At 51.3% G+C, this 16,548-nt stretch overlaps 1 protein-coding gene across 6 annotated transcripts in view; it reads left to right on the forward strand.

Moving 5' to 3' along the window:
• Nucleotides 1–16,548, forward strand: part of fat3a (FAT atypical cadherin 3a) — a 173,614-nt gene that overhangs the window by 52,315 nt on the left and 104,751 nt on the right. The gene's annotated exons all lie outside the window — the stretch shown is intronic.

The following is a 16,548-nucleotide window of genomic DNA, read 5'->3' on the forward strand; positions in this document are numbered from 1 at the left end:
TTCTACTAAGCGTTAAAACTACACAAAATATACCTTATTTTGTGTATAATAAATGTGATTGGATTGTAATGAAAGATATAAACTGTACTATATATAAAGTTGTTTTATTGACCTTTGTGATGTTCATTGATGTAGTTGCCTCATATCTGATATCCGAGTGAAGTTGCCGTGATTTCTTGCCAATACCCTCATTCACAGTGTCCTCTGCTAGCTGCTTTTCGTTCACCCAAATAAACAGAGGTTTTTCAAACTCTACTAGAGACCTGACCTGAGACCATTGCTTTGAAAACATACAAACACCCTTAGCCACACGTAGCATACTGGTATTGGGACGTTAAGTCACACAAACGTACACCTCATTGGTGTTTTTCGATGATCTCTTTCTTCTGCTCGACTGGAATTGTCTTTTGTGTCCTCTTCGGCTTAACGCTAGCCTGCGGTGGGGTCATTTTTGCATACTCGATAACAAACCACATCTGCACTCAAAGAAAGGCGGTGACGAAAACTAGTCTGGCAGTCAACGTGGCGCTGCGCGTTTTGGTTCGTCCGCCGAAAACTATTTTGTATGCCAAGATTATTTTCTCACAAATTTAATGTTAGTAAATGGAAACGTTTGTGAGCAAAAGCTTTTATAAGCTGAGGTATCACTGTATTTCCTTGTGATGAAAACAAATGTGTCCAATTTTCCATTGGCCATGGTTTGATTTAATAGGATGTGTCTGATCATTTTCCAATAACGACCGACACATATTGAAACAGCTTCCGCCCATGTACTCAGTCTGTTCTTTTTTTTAATTAAAAGAATAATGTGATTCATTTGTAAGGATTGGCATGTGTAATTTGTTCAATTGAGGCTGTAATTATAAGATGTCTCTGGAGAGAATCATCCAACAATACACATTCTTTTGTGGTATTGTACCAAAAACTAAGTTACAAATCAAAAGCATCAAAGAGGACAAGGGCTGATCCAAAAAAAAGAAAAGAAAAGAAAATAAATTGTTACAATACAAGTTCATTAAATGTAAGATTAATGTCCCATTTATACAAAGACAAAAAAAAATACAGATGTACATGGAACCAAAATCTAAAGGGTCGCTAAGATAATGGAATGTCTCAATGAAAATGATTCTCCATTTTGTGAGAAGAGCATGTTTTGGTGAGTTGTCCCTGTTGTGGCACCCAGTCCTTTCATTTTTTTTCCTTAAACATGATTAGGTCAGGGCCTGTTAAAACCACACTCACCCAACCATGTTTTTGAGCCCCTTTTTTGTGCATTGATTTTGATGCTCGGCTGGACAGCAAGGAAGGTGAGACTGATCTTTACAGGCTGGCGAGACAGAGAGACAAAGATGGTAAGGACCTGCAGCAGGTTCGGGTAATTACGGATAGAGATGGCAATGTATTAACAGGTGCCAGTAGTGTGATGGCAAGATGGAAAGAGTACTTTGAAGAATTGATGAATGAGGAAAATGAGAAGGAACAAAGAGTAGAAGACGTGACTGTTGTGGACCAAGACGTAGCAAGCATTAGCAAGGATGAAGTGAGGAGGACGCTGAAGAGGATGAAGGGGGGAAAGGCACTTGGGCCTGATGATTTACCAATCGAGGTATGGAAGTGTCTTGGAGAGGTGGCGGTGGTGTTCCTGAATGGGTTATTCAACAAGATCTTAGATGGTGAACAGATGCCTGAAGAATGGAGACGAAGTGTACTCGTGCCCATTTTTAAGAACAAAGGAGATGTGCAGAGTTGTACTAATTACAGAGGAATATTTGATGAGCCATACAGTCAAATTCTGGGAAAGAGTTGTTGAAGCTAGACTAAGAGCAGAAGTGAACATTTGTGAGCAGCAGTATGGCTTCATGCCAAAAAAGACCACGACAGATGTAGTGTTTGCTTTAAGAATGCTGATAGAGAAGTACAGAGGTCAGAAGGAATTTCATTGTGTCTTTGTAGATCTGGAGAAAGCGTATGACAGGGTGCCCAGAGAAGAGCTGTGGCATTGCATGAGGAAGTCTGGAGTGACGGAAAAGTATGTCAGAGCGGTGCAAGACATGTATCATGACTGTAAGACAGTTGTGAGGTGCGCTGTCGGTATGACTGAGGAATTCAAGGTGGAGGTGGGACTCCACCAGGGGTCAGCTCTGAGCCCCTTCTTGTTTGCTATGGTGATGGACAGGCTGACAGATGATGTTAGACAAGAATCTCCTTGGACCATGATGTTTGCAGATCACATTGTGATCTTTAGCGAGAACTGGGAACAGGTGGCGGAGAAACTAGAGATGTGGAGATATGCCCTGGAAAGGAGAGGAATGAAGATCAGTCACAGCAAGACAGAATATGTCACATCTCGTCGCCGTCCTGGGCGCGCCCCGCCCCTCCTGTCACCTCCTCCGCTGCTCCCGGGAGACGGCCCCTCCCATCATCACGCACCTGGGTCCCCACAGCTGACTGTCATTCCCTTGATTGTGCCTTCTGACTATATCTACCGATCGCGCCATTCTGGCGCCGTCGGAGTATTCTGAAAGCCATCCTGGACTTCCGTGCCGTCAGATCAGCTGTCACCGATCTCCCTCACTCACCTCATCCTGCTGTCCTTTTTTATGCGTGCCTCAGTAAAGACTTTTGTATACGAGTATCTGTCTCGCCGTGTATTTCGGATCCACACCCCCCGCTTTCCTTTCGTCACTCGAGCCCAGCCCTCGAGCCTCAAGTGACGTGACATAATACTCCGACCAACCATGGATCCCGCCGGCGAAGACAGATATCTCGCCGCCCTCACCGAGCAAGCGGAGCGTTCAAGCCAGCTGGCCCGAGCCATCGCGGAAATCAGCCAAATTACCACCAGGCTGGCTCAACGCTTCGAGGCGGCTGAGGCACGCATTTCCGCTCTCACGATCAAGTCTTCCCCGCCCGTGAGTAGGCACGCTCCTCAATTTCCCCTTCCCTCCCGCTACGCAGGCGAGACCGGGCGTTGCGCTCAGTTTTTAATGCAGTGCACGCTCGTGTTTGAGCAACATCCATACGCCTGCGTTAGCGATGAGGCGAAGGTAGCCTTCATCACCAGCCTGCTCACGGGAGAAGCCGAGACGTGGGTGCTGGCCATCCGAGAATCCCGACCGGAGCTGCGCACCTCGTATCCGGACTTCGTCGCCGAGTTACGCCGGGTTTTCCATCACCCGGTGACGGAGTCCGAAGCGGAGGGGAGATTACTGGACTGCGTCCAAGGGGCCCGTTCAGCCGCGGAATACTCCGTCGACTTCCGCATCCGGGCCGCTGGCAGCGGCTACGGCGACCGAGCGTTGAGGGGGGTGTTTCGTCGCGGATTGAACACCGACCTCAAGGACGAGTTGGCTACCCGCGACGCGGGCACCACCTTCGACGACCTGGTCGCCATCGTCATCGGCCTGGATCACCGCCTTCGGGAGCGACAGAGGGAGCAGCGCGGCCGACGGCCCAGACAGTCACGCAGCCGGTCCAGATCTCCCACACCCGGCAGCGAGCGTGTGCGGCGCCTGGAGGAATCCCCCGAACCCATGATCGTTGGGGGGGGGAACGACCACACCACCCCCGGGGCTCGTCGCACCCAAGGCCCCCAGGCGAAGACCTCAGGTCCACGCAAGTCCCCGGCAAGACGGCGACCACAGCGACCTCTGGAGGTCAAATCCACTACCCCCGTTACGCGGTTGGAGCTGGACAGCGAATTAATCGGCCCGTCCAGCTCCCAAACCGTGCGGGCCCTAGTGGACTCTGGGGCCGACGGGTGCATCATTGACCCCCAGCTGGCGGACTCGTTGGGCTGCCAGCTGATCAATCTCCACCCCCATAAGGAGATGGTCGACCTGGACGGCAGACTGTTGGCCCGAGTCACCCACCTCACGGCCCCGCTCAAACTCCGGGTGGCGGGGAACCACGTCGAGCACCGCCAATTTTTAGTTATGCCCTCCCGGAATGCGCCGTTGGTATTGGGTCTCCCCTGGCTCAATACCCACGACCCGTCAATCTCCTGGGAGGGCCCCACCATTCAGGGCTGGAGCCCCTACTGCTACGCCAACTGCCTACGGTCGGCTACGGCAGGGCGAGACGCCTCCCGCGGTAGACCGCCGGAGGCCATCTGCCTCAAGGGCGTGCCACACTGCTACCACGACCTGCGGGAGGTGTTCAGCAAGGACAACGCCCAATCCCTGCCGCCCCACCGACCGTATGACTGTGCTATTGACTTGCAGCCAGGGGCTCCATTACCGGACTCCAGACTTTTCCACATCTCACAACCGGAACGGGAAGCCCTGAGCACTTACATAGACTCCTCCCTCGCGGCGGGACTCATTAGGCCGTCTCGGTCTCCGCTGGGCGCAGGGTTCTTCTTTATTGACAAGAAGGACGGAACCCTGCGTCCATGTGTCGATTATCGGAGTCTGAACGACATCACCATCCGTAACAAATACCCCCTCCCCCTCATGGACTCAGCCTTCACGCCCCTTCAGTCCGCAACCATTTTTTCTAAATTAGACCTCCGCAGTGCGTACCACTTGGTCCGCATCCGGGAGGGGGACGAATGGAAAACTGCATTTAAAACACCATTAGGACATTTTGAATATCTGGTGATGCCGTTCGGACTCACGAACGCTCCCGCCGTATTCCAAAATCTGATCAACGATGTGCTCAGGGACTTCCTCAATGTTTTTGTTTTCGTTTATCTGGATGACATTCTTATTTTCTCTCGTTCTGCAGAGGAGCACCGGCAACACGTCCGACGGGTCCTGGCGCGGCTCCTGCAAAACCGGCTCTACGTGAAGGCAGAGAAGTGCGAGTTCCATGTCCGCTCTCTGTCCTTCCTAGGGTTTGTCGTGGAGCGGGGGCAGCTCAGGGCCGACCCTACTAAGACTAAAGCGGTGGTGGAATGGCCGATCCCGAAGACGCGCAAACAGCTTCAGCGGTTTTTGGGGTTTGCCAACTTCTACCGCCGCTTCATCCGCGGGTATAGTCAGAAGGCACTCCCCCTCACTAACCTCACGTCCTCTAAGATCCCCTTCAGGTGGACGCCCGACGCAGAGGGGGCATTCAACCGCCTCCGTCTTGCCTTCACTAACCCCCCAGTTCTGCGTCATCCCGACCCGGATCTCCCGTTCACGGTCGAGGTTGACGCATCCGAATCCGGAGTAGGGGCCGTCCTATCCCAGCGCTCTCCCATGGACCAGAAGCTACGCCCATGCGCCTTCTTCTCCCGCCGGCTCAGCCCCGCCGAGGCCAACTATGACGTCGGCAACCGGGAACTGCTGGCGGTCGTCCTGGCCCTTCAGGAATGGAGACACTGGCTTGAGGGAGCGAAACACCCCTTCACCGTCTTCACGGACCATAAAAACCTGGCGGCCATCCGGTCGGCCAAGAGACTAAACTCAAGACAGGCCCGATGGTCACTCTTCCTCACCCGGTTTAACTTTTCTCTCACCTACTGCCCAGGGTCACAGAACACCAAGCCCGATGCCCTATCCCGCATCCATGAGCCGGCAGAAAGGGAGGAGACCACCACCAACATCCTGCCGGCCCAACGCATCCTGGGTGCCCTGAGGTGGGAGGTTGAGAGAAAAGTACAGCAAGCCCAGGGGACGACCCCCATCCCCAGGGGCTGTCCTAAGGATCGCCTGTTCGTCCCCCCCCCTCTTCGCACGGAGGTGCTCGTCTGGGGGCACACCTCCAAGATAGCTTGTCACCCGGGGGTCAACAGGACGATCCAACTCATCGCCCAACGGTTCTGGTGGCCGGGGTTCCGGAGGGACATCACCCTCTTCGTGAAGGCCTGCCCGACCTGTGCCTGTGGGAAAGCCTCCCATCAGCCCCCGGCAGGACTCCTCCGGCCGCTACCGGTACCGTCCAGACCCTGGTCCCACATCTCCGTTGACTTCGTGACAGGCCTCCCCCCCTCCCGTGGCAAGACGGTCGTCCTTACCGTTGTGGACCGATTCTCCAAGTCGGCCCACTTCGTCCCGTTAACCAGGTTGCCGTCCGCCATCGAGACGGCTCAACTCCTGGTTAACCACGTCGTCCGTCTCCACGGGATTCCGACGGACATCGTGTCGGACCGGGGACCGCAGTTCGTGTCCAAGGTATGGAAACGTTTCTGTCGGTCCCTAGGGGCGTCGGCGAGCCTGTCGTCTGGATACCATCCCCAGACCAACGGACAGACGGAGAGGAAGAACCAGGACCTGGAGGCGGCCCTCCGGTGCGTGTGCCTCCACAACCCGGCGTCGTGGGCCCTGCACCTACCCTGGGTGGAGTACGCCCACAACTCCCTGGTCTCCGCAGCCACAGGTCGGTCCCCATTTATGTCCGCCTGTGGCTATCAGCCGCCCTTGTTTCCCACTCAGGAGGGCCAGGTGGAGGTCCCGTCTATTGAACATCACCTCAGACGGGCCCACCGAGTCTGGAAGGAAACCAGGGACGCCCTGACACGCACCGCATCCCGGAACCAGCGGGTGGCGGACCGTCACCGGAGACAGGCACCCAACTACCAGGTCGGGCAGGAGGTGTGGCTGTCGACGAGGGACCTTCGGCTGGCAGGGTCTTCAGCCAAGCTGGGCCCACGCTTCACGGGTCCCTTCCCCATCGAGGCCATCCTCAGCCCGGTCTCGGTGAGGCTCCGGCTGCCACCCACCATGAGGATCCACCCCGTTTTCCATGTTTCCCTCCTCAAGCCAGTGGAAACCTGCTCCTTAGCCCCCACGCCCACCCCCCCACCTCCCCCCCGGATGTTGGCCGACGGACCGGTCTACACCGTGCGGGAGATAATGGACTCCAGGCGCATGGGCAGAGGAGTGCAGTACCTGGTCGACTGGGAGGGCTATGGACCGGAGGAACGACAGTGGGTCCCACGTGCCTGGATCCTCGACCCATCTCTCATCCGGGCGTTCCATGCGGCTCACCCCTCCAAACCTGGTGGGCCGCCAAGAGGCGTCCGTTGAGGGGGGGGCACTGTCACATCTCGTCGCCGTCCTGGGCGCGCCCCGCCCCTCCTGTCACCTCCTCCGCTGCTCCCGGGAGACGGCCCCTCCCATCATCACGCACCTGGGTCCCCACAGCTGACTGTCATTCCCTTGATTGTGCCTTCTGACTATATCTACCGATCGCGCCATTCTGGCGCCGTCGGAGTATTCTGAAAGCCATCCTGGACTTCCGTGCCGTCAGATCAGCTGTCACCGATCTCCCTCACTCACCTCATCCTGCTGTCCTTTTTTATGCGTGCCTCAGTAAAGACTTTTGTATACGAGTATCTGTCTCGCCGTGTATTTCGGATCCACACCCCCCGCTTTCCTTTCGTCACTCGAGCCCAGCCCTCGAGCCTCAAGTGACGTGACAGAATATATGTGTGTGAATGAGAGGGATCCAAGTGCAAGAGTGATGCTACAGCGAGAAGAGATAAAGAAGGTGGAGCATTTTAAGTACTTGGTGTCAACTGTCCAGAGCAATGGAGAGTGTGGAAAAGAGGTGAAGAAGCGTGTCCAGGCGGACTGGAGCGGCTGGAGAAAAATGTCAGGTGTGATGTGTGATAGAAGGGTTTCAGCTAGGATGAAAGGGAAAGTGTACAAAACCGTGGTGAGACCAGCCATAATGTTTGGACTGGAGACAGTGCCACTGAAGAAAAGACAGGAAGCAGAGCTGGAGGTAGCAGAGCTGAAGATGTTGAGGTTTTCTTTGGGAGTGACCAGGTTGGATAGGATCAGGAATGAGTACATTAGAGGCAAGTCAGAGAGGCCAGACTAAGATGGTTTGGACATGTCCAGAGGAGAGAGAGTGACTATATCGGGAGAAGGATGCTGAGCCTTGAACTGCCAGGCAGGAGACCGAGAGGAAGACCGAAGAGGAGGTTTATGGATGTGGTCAAAAAGGACGTGAAGGTAGGTGGTGTGAGAGAAGAGGATGCACAAAACCGGGATAGATGGAGGACACTGATTCGCTGTGGCGACCCCTGAGGGGAAAAGCCGAAAGGAAAAGAAGAAGAAGATGACATTGCCTTTCCTAATTCGCCAGATAATTGAGTGAATCATAAATAATGCATAAGATGGCGGCGGTCAAACATTTCTCATTTGACTTGAAATAAAACACTGTCATGGCAACGTGGTCGCGTGGATAACGTGTAGCGCAAGTGAATAGAAAATGCACGACATGAATTCTCTCCTCCTAGTTCGTTCGCTGCTCACTTATCATCGCCTTCGCGTGCCAAAAATACGCCGGCGTATTCATGAGGTGCACTAAGATCACAACATCCAATTGTGATTGTTCAATGGAAACTTCAAAGCAGCGTGAGGAACGGGAAGCCATTTCTTCGAACACCCATGTTCTATAATTGACCCTGAGCTTGCCATTGCCAAACAAACATATAGCACACGTAACACTCGCAGAATATTTGCATTTGGTACCAGGGGCCTTCTGTGATGGCTTAACCCGCTTCATCCATCTGTTAGTGGCAATCACATTGCAAGTACAGATGTAATCAGTGCTATACAATCAATGCTATATATGCTTATACATTTTTAAAGAGTTACTATCATGAGAAACTGCATAATAAGATGTCCCATTGAGACAATGGGTTCTTCCTGGTCTGTTGACATCATGTTGTTCACTTGAGCTGTCTCGCTGGCTATCTAGCTATCTAGATGGCTACCTAACTAGCTATCTAGCTGGCTACCTAGCTAGCTGTGTATTTGCTATCTATTTGCAATCTATAAACTAGATTGGATTGGATTGGATTTGCCTTTATTAGTCTCGTAGTGGAGAAATTTACATTTCACAGCAGCAAAGTTATGAAAGGAATGAAAGTAGAAAAACAAAATACATGAGCAGGCAGCCACTCTCGCGGCGCCGTCTTGAAGTCAAAAGAACAAAAAAAACCTCAATAACAAATAACATGACAACACAAAGACACAGAGAGTCATTCATTCTGAAGCACTTTCTGTACCCTCTTTGTTACACAAAGCAGTTCCACATGAAAGAGGAGAGGATCAAAGCATCTCTTCACCAGTGGATCAGGGACATCATCGTGGAATGTGCACGTCGACTACAAGCTAAATGTTGAAAGCAAACACGCAGCTATAGCATCCATTGACGAAGAGATTGTCTCACATCTCCTGCCCACATAAATCTGCTTCAATTCCAAGCCGCGACAGTTCCACATACGCATCGGCGCTCCTTCTTATCGCGGGCTCCTCAACCATGTATCCATCCAGCCGCAGACTGTCCAACAGCACCGACCTTCCGCTGAACAAAGCGGGGCTGTGAAGATGCTGCCCATTACAGGCGGAAAAAGGACAATGGCCCCTGTGGTGTCCTGCGATGACAGTCGAATGGCGCCGACATTCCTCCCATTCAAAAACAGTACTGGCATATTCATGCTGCCGGAAAAGGCGCAACCGCTCAGCATAGTCTCCTCCTTGATGAATGTCGTGGTCAAAAATGCTGAAAAACAATCCGTATCCATTCCACACGACGCACAACAACACAAAGTGACAAAAGAAAACACAAAACAATACAAAAACAACAACAAAAATCAAGGCTCATGAGAGCACTTGCTGACGGCTGCCTACTCGGGCGCCATCTTGGACTCCTAGATAACTAGCTATTAGCTCGTCTGTGTAAGTCGTACAGGAGTGGTCCATCGATGAGAAGGTTTCTTCAGCCGTCATCTGTACAATTTTGAAGGTTTCGGACGTTTCGCCTCCTATCCAAGAGGCTTCGTCAGCGAACTAAAGTCTGACTGGTCGTATCGGCCCCTTTTATATATCCCTAATGTCCAGGCATAGCGGCGCCGGACACGGCTATGATAGGTCACTACTCTCAGGTTGGGGGGAGCAGAGGACCCCTCCCTGTTGCCCCACTGATTGTTCCTACATTCCTGACTAACGACTGGCCTATTTCCCCCACTCCCACCGGTATCACCTCATCAGCATAACAAATGTTGCCTAACCTGTTTTGCCGAAGCAGGCGATCCAAATTGAACCTATTAGCTCGCTAACTAGCCACCTATTAGCTAGCTAACTAACTTTATATATTTTTCTATTTGCGTTTTTCCGGGTTGAGTGAACACTGCCGCATGTGGCTGCTGCTGCTGGCCCTCAGAAAAACGTATCATGTGACTGTAAAGAGAGTTTTGAATGTGTATAACTGCTTCATGTCATCACAAAGAGGGTACAGCAAGTCCTGAAGAATGAATGACTCTCTGTGTCTTTGTGTTGTCATGTTATTTGTTATTTGGTGTTTTTTCTTCTTCTTTTGACTTCAAGACGGCGCCGCGAGAGTGGCTGCCTTTCCAGCAGCTCATGTATTTTGTTTTTCTACTTTCATTCCTTTCATCACTTTGCTTCTGTGAAATGTAAATTTCTCCACTGTGAGACTAATAAAGGCATATCCAATCCAATCCAATCCAATAAGATCAAAAGCAATATTTATCTAATAACTTCATAAAAAGATAACATTAAAAAATACACCAAGGTGCTAATAATTATGGGTATGACTGCACCTCTGGAAGCAACTGTCAATTCCTCTGATGGCAGGGTAGGAGTGTGAGAAAGACACGAAGGAGGACTGGAATATCAAGAAGGAAGCGTGCGTGTGCCTCTGACAAAGAGCCAGAGTGACTCGATTAGCATTAAGATATGTGCACCCAAGCCTGTGCCGTAAATAAATGGATGAAGGCTGCCATGAGAAATAGAATTTACTTGCGGAGAAATAGAAAACAGGCGGATATCATAGGTTCGGGACAATAAAACAATGGAGGACTCAATCACATCACATTCAGCTCCACCCAGACAATATCCGTGATTGGAAGTCCACTAGGATTTTCCGCCCTTTTTCGCACCTTTGTTATCAAGCTATTCCCTATGAAAAGTCACTGGAAAAGGTAGTGGGCATGGTGCGGAGGGTCCACTCGGATTATTCGCCCTTTTCCGTGCCCTCGTTATCAAGCTATTCCCGATGAAAAGTCACTGTAAAAGGTGGTGGGCAGGGTGAAGAAGGTCCATTAGGATTTTCCGCCCTTTTCCGCACCCTTGTGATCAAGCTATTCGCTATGAAAAGTTGCTGAAAAAAGGTGGTGGGCAGGGTGCGTAGGGTCCAGTCGGATTTTCCGCCCTTTTCCGCACCCTTGTTATCAAGCTATTTCCTATAACGAGTCGCTGGAAAAGGTGGTAGGCAGGGTGCGGACGGTCCAGTCAGATTTTCCGCGCCCTTGTTATCAAGCTATTCCAGATGAAAAGTCGCTGGAAAAGGTAGTGGGCAGGGTGCGGCGGGTCCTGTGGAATTGTCAAACCTTTACCGCACCCTCGTTATCAAGTTATTCCCAGATGAAAATTGCAGCTTCACAGGGATTTCTTATTACCGATATTCAATGGGTGATCACGCAGAGGTCTAATTGGATACACAATATCCATAATATAGGAGTCCAAGATGGCGCCCAAATAGGCAGCCGTCAGCAAGTGCTCTCATGAGACGTGCTCTTTTTTGTTGTTTTTGTCTTGTTTTTGTGTTTTCTTTTGTCACTATTGTTGTGCGTCGTGTGGAACGGATACGGATTGTTTTTCAGCATTTTTGGCCACAACATTCTTCAAGGAGGAGACTGTGCTGAGCGGTTGCGCCTTTTCGGCAGCATGAATATGCCAGTACTGTTTTTGAATGGGAGGAATGTCGGTGCCATTTGACGAAGCTCTGGGGGCATTGTGCTTTTTTTGCACCTGTAATGGGCAGCATCTTCACAGCCCCGCTTTGTTCATTGGAAAGGTCGGTGCTGTTGGACAGTCTGCGGCTGGATGGATGCATGGCTTGAGGCGCCCGTGATAAGAAGGAGCGTGAGCGCAGAGCGCCAATGCATATGTGGAACTATTGTGGCTTGGAATTGAAGCGGATTCACGGGACAGCAGATGTGAGATAATCTTTTCATAAACGGATGCTACAGCTGCGTGTTTGCTTTCAACATTTAGCTTGTAGTCGACGTGCACATTCCACCATGATGTCCCTGATCCACGGATAGAAAACATTTCTGTCAACACAGTTCCATAGTTAATTCATAGGTTAGGGTATGTGGCATGCCTAAAAGGATTTGCCTCATTTTAAAAGCAAAAATGTGAGTCTCTCTCTCTCTTGGCAGTCCATCGAAGTCGAGGATGACGTCGCTTCCATTGCTCTGTGGGGTATTGGACAGTGGTTATTGGCGCTGGCGGCGATGCCACTGTAGGTGACTATGAAGCCCGATTCTGGAGCCACAAATCCTGCCACATTCAGGACATTTGAGGCCAGGACCGGGCTGGCGAGACGGTACTGAAGCAGCACAAAGGTGTCTTTGCTCGTGCCGCACGATCCTCCTCTGGGTGCGCTTGTCTTCAAGTTGTGTCACCCCTTCGTGGCATAAGGAGCGCCACAGTGGCCTGTTCGCTGCAGCAGACTCCAGATCGCTGGGCTTGATGTTGCAGTTCTTTAGAGTCTGTTTAAGCTGGTCTTTGTATCGCAGCTTAGGACCACCAGGCTTCCTCTTCGCTGACAAGAGTTGTCCATAAAGCACCTGTCGAGGCAAGCGGCAGCTAGGCATCCGGATGACATGTCCAACCCACCGAAGTTGCCTCTTTGCCAGTATGGCCTCGATACTGGTGGAGGCAGTGCGTTGAAGGATGTCGGTGTGTTGAACACGATCCAGCCAGGTGATGCCAAGGATTCGTTGGAGGCACCTGATGTGGAATGCATCAAGGCGTCTCACATGGCGTCGATAGATGTTCCAGGCTTCTGCGCCATATAGCAGCGTGGACACACACACTGCTTGGTAGACTGCGACTTTTGTTGGAGTTCTTAAGTGGTTGTTTTCGAACACACGAGTACGCAATCTGCCAAAAGCTTTGGAGGCTTGATGGATGCGGGCCTGGACGTCATCATCAATTAGACAGGAGGGTGTTAGAATGCTGCCGAGGTAGCTGAATTGTTGGACAACCTTGAGGTGTGTGCCACTGAGGGTGAACGCTGGGGTTGGAGAACTCTCTTTTGCCATGACCTCCGTTTTGGTTACATTGATCACGAGACCGAGTGATCGGTTGACAGAGGACATGGTATCAAGGGCATTTTGCATGGCAGCTGGGCTGTGGGCCAGCAGAGCATAATCATCTGCATACTGTAGCTCGTGGATGCCGCTGATCAGGGTCTTGTTCTTGGCCTGTAGGTGTCTGATGTTAAACAGGTTACCATCCAGGCGGAATTGGATTTGTACGCCGCCACCTTCCTGGATGGACTTATGGAAGAGGAGCGTAGCTGCCATCAGGAACAGGTTGAATATAGCAGGGGCCAGCACACAGCCCTGCTTCACCCCGACTTCCACAGGGAACGGGGAAGATTGCTGGCCACCAACAAGTACAGTTGCTTGCATGCCGCTGTGTAACTGTTTTAGGATGCCGAGAAATTTGGAGGGGACGCCAAATTTCTGCAGTATGGTCCAGAGAATGTCACGGTTAACTGTGTCAAATGCCTTTGTAAGGTCAATGAAGGTGATATAGAGGTCCTTGTTTTGTTCCTTGCATTTCTCCTGAACTTGGCGCGCAGCGAAGATCATGTCCAGAGTGCTTCGATCCTTCCTGAAACCGCATTGTGTCTCTGGGAGGATGTCCTCGGTAATGTGCTATGTAAGACAGAACAGCATTACTTTTGCAAGAATCTTGCCAGCAACAGAAAGTAGGGAGATACCACAGCAGTTGCCACAGACTGACTTGTCCCCCTTCCTTTTATAAATGGTAGCAATGTTGCTGTCTTTCAATTCCTGAGGAAGTGTCCCGTTTTGCCAGATGTTGCAGATGAGGTGGTAAAGCTTCCGTGTCAGGAGGTAACCGCCGCTCTTGAAGACCTCAGCTGGAAGTCCATCAGGGCCAGGGCTTTTGTTGTTTTTAAGGCTCCGGATTGCAGAGAGGACCTCTGTGAACTGAGGAGGTTCATCAAGGGAGGGAACTGATGGAAGCTCTGGGAGGGAGTCAAGGACAGATGTGTCTGAAGGGTTTACTTGGTTGAGCAGGGAGTCAAAGTGCTCTGCCCAGCGCTCAAGTATTAGCTGTTTGTTCTTCAGTAGTACAGAACCGTCTGCAGATTTAACTGTGACAATGTGTTGTCTTCGTGGGCCGTGCAGGGATTTTACAGCATCATAGAAGGCGTGGGTGTTGTTGATGTCTGCATGACTCTGGATTTCTTGGGCCTTGCTGAGCCACCACTTGTTCTCCATCATCCTCAGCTGTTTCTGTGTTTCACCACGGATGGCCTTGTAGTGAGAGAGGAGAAGTGGAGAATGAGGGTTGGAGAGAAGTGTGGTATGGGCTTTGCGCTTGGTTTCCAGAAGCTCCTGTATGGCAGCTGAGCTGTTATCGAACCAGTCTTGATGACGTTTCTGAGTGAAGCCGATGGTCTCAGAGGTAGCTTGATGAATTGTTGTCCTAAATTTTTTCCACCTGCTTTCAATATCAAGGTCACCGTTACTGGTGTCCTTGTCCAGGCTGGCAAGTCCCTCTGCCAGCTTGTTGCGGTAGCTGGCTGCACACTCTGGGGACTCCAGGGCCCTGGTGTTAAGACGCCTTTGGGGTTGCTGTTTCTTGTGAGGAGGTCGAATTCTCAGCTTGAGCCTGGACTTGATCAGTCGATGATCAGTCCAGCATTCAGCCCCACGCATGGCCCGTGTGATGCAGACGTCATTTTGGTCTCGTTGCCTTGTGATGATGTAGTCCAGTAAGTGCCAATGTTTGGACCTGGGGTGCATCCATGATGTGATGTATTTCTTTTTCAGTTGAAAGACGGTGTTAGTTACAATTAACTGATGCTCAGAGCACAGAGTGAGGAGTCGGAGGCCATTGCTGTTTATTTTCCCCGTCCCGTGTCTTCCGATTACTTGTTTCCAGAGCCTGGCATCAGTACCTACTCGGGCATTGAAGTCACCCATCAGAACAAGTTTATCAGAGGCAGGGATTTTGGATATGGTAGCATCCAGGGACTCGTAGAAGGCATCTTTGGTGTTATCGTCAGCATCCAAGGTGGGAGCATAGGCGCTGATTAAAGTTGCGAAGCGACCTTTTACCAGGGGAATACGCCAGGTCATAAGCCGTTCACTGATGCCTTGGGGGGACTCAGGGATGTTACTGAGTAAGCTGCTTTTCACAGCAAAGCCAACTCCATGTAGTCTTCGCTCATTCTCTGGGAGACCCTTCCAGAAGAAGGTGTAACCCTCACCAACTTCTGTGAGTGAATCCTCGCCTGAGAACCGAGTCTCACTGAGTGCGCCAATATCGATGTTGTACCTCCTGAGCTCATGTGCGATGAGGGCAGTTCGTCTTCGAGGTCTCTCCATCCCGTCTCGAGCATCGAGGAGGGTGCGAACATTCCAGGAAGCCAGGTTCATAGTCATTAATTTATTTATATTTTGTTTTCGACCGCAGAGGGGGGATGCCTTGGTGGCTGCGGTGGGCCACCCAGGTGTGGTGCAACAAGCAATGTTTAGGGCACCTTTTCTAGACCCTTCCCCTATAAGGGGTGAGCAGTGCGGACCCTGAATAGGCCTGCTCAGACGCACAGGATGCTGCCGAAGGATAATGTTGCTCCACCCATCTTCGCAACGACCATGAATCCTGTACCGCCCCTGTGTAGGAATCAAGCTAGAAGCTTCCAGTCACATCCATGACCTGCCCCCGTCACTTTATCCTATCGCCAGTGGACTTATATGGTGGAAGCTGGAACCTGCGCTACTAGTGGATTTAGTGTGAGGGACGGGGCGCGCAATTCCTTCCCCCACATACTTGGCCGCACCCACTGTATTCCAGTGGCAAGAGTGAGGACTCAAGACGACCTTCAGGTGAGTGCGGTTGCAAGGGGCTGCCGGTGGTCCGATCTGTAGGACTCCGCCTACGCCTACCCCCGGGTGCGGATTTGGGATCACTCTTTGTCTGGCCTCTTCCCTCCGACCTGTTCGGCTTGGGTGACCCTGCCAGGAGTACAAGACTCCAGCCGACATAGCTCTCGGGGTCATGGAGACGCGCAAAGTGTCTCACCACGATAAGGTGGTGATCCCAGTCGAGGCACTAGTCCATTTTCCACTGGCACCCTGAAGGTCAACAGTACCAAAGGCGGCCGTTGTTAACCCGGGCCTCGACCGATCCGGTATGGGATTCATAGGTTTGATTCACAGATTTGTTTTGGCAAAAAAAATTACGTCGGATGCCCTTCCTGACACAACCCTCTGTATTTATCCGGGCTTGGGACCGGCACAATAAGACACTGGCTTGTGCCCCCTTGTGGCTACATTAGGAAAGGCAATGTCATTGTCGGCTGTTTTATGATAGCCTAACAATAGTCAACACACTTTTGCTTCTGGCTCACTATGTCATGAAGTTCAGGCAGATAATCGTTGAGAATCAAAATACAGTAATACCTCAGCTTACGAAACCTTTAGCTTACGAACTTTTCATCTTTAAAATATTTAATTCGTGAAAATATATCCTTGGCATACGAACTGGTTTTCGGGAAACACACGGAGCGCCACACTGGCTGGCGGACTAG

Source organism: Hippocampus bargibanti, linkage group LG14 (genome assembly GCF_051943395.1).
Source record: "Hippocampus bargibanti isolate YZ-2025 linkage group LG14, ASM5194339v1, whole genome shotgun sequence".
Taxonomy (NCBI): domain Eukaryota; kingdom Metazoa; phylum Chordata; class Actinopteri; order Syngnathiformes; family Syngnathidae; genus Hippocampus; species Hippocampus bargibanti.